This window comes from Aplysia californica, unplaced genomic scaffold (assembly GCF_000002075.1).
Source record: "Aplysia californica isolate F4 #8 unplaced genomic scaffold, AplCal3.0 scaffold00263, whole genome shotgun sequence".
Taxonomy (NCBI): domain Eukaryota; kingdom Metazoa; phylum Mollusca; class Gastropoda; order Aplysiida; family Aplysiidae; genus Aplysia; species Aplysia californica.
Window position 1 is genome coordinate 658594 of NW_004797533.1, and position 381 is coordinate 658974.

The following is a 381-nucleotide window of genomic DNA, read 5'->3' on the forward strand; positions in this document are numbered from 1 at the left end:
TTAACTTCATGGATTTGTGTTCTCAACAACAGAAAAAGTTGGCTGAATATGATTAACTGGCGCGTGCGCACACTTACGTAAACATGGACACACACACACACACACACACACACACACACACACACACACACACACACACCTATGCACACCCAAACCCACATTCTGGTACTCAAAAAGTTTGGTGTACAAAGCGAAGAGCCTTATCGTAAGCATAATAATATAACTACATGTATCTCAAGTGTTTGTGCTATCATGGTTAAGTTCGTTTTTGAGTACCAGAATATGGGTATGGGTGTGTATGTGAGTGTGTGTGTGCTTGTGTACTTGTATGTGTGTGTGTGTGTGCGCGCGCGCGCGCGCGCGCGCGCGTGTGTGTGTGTG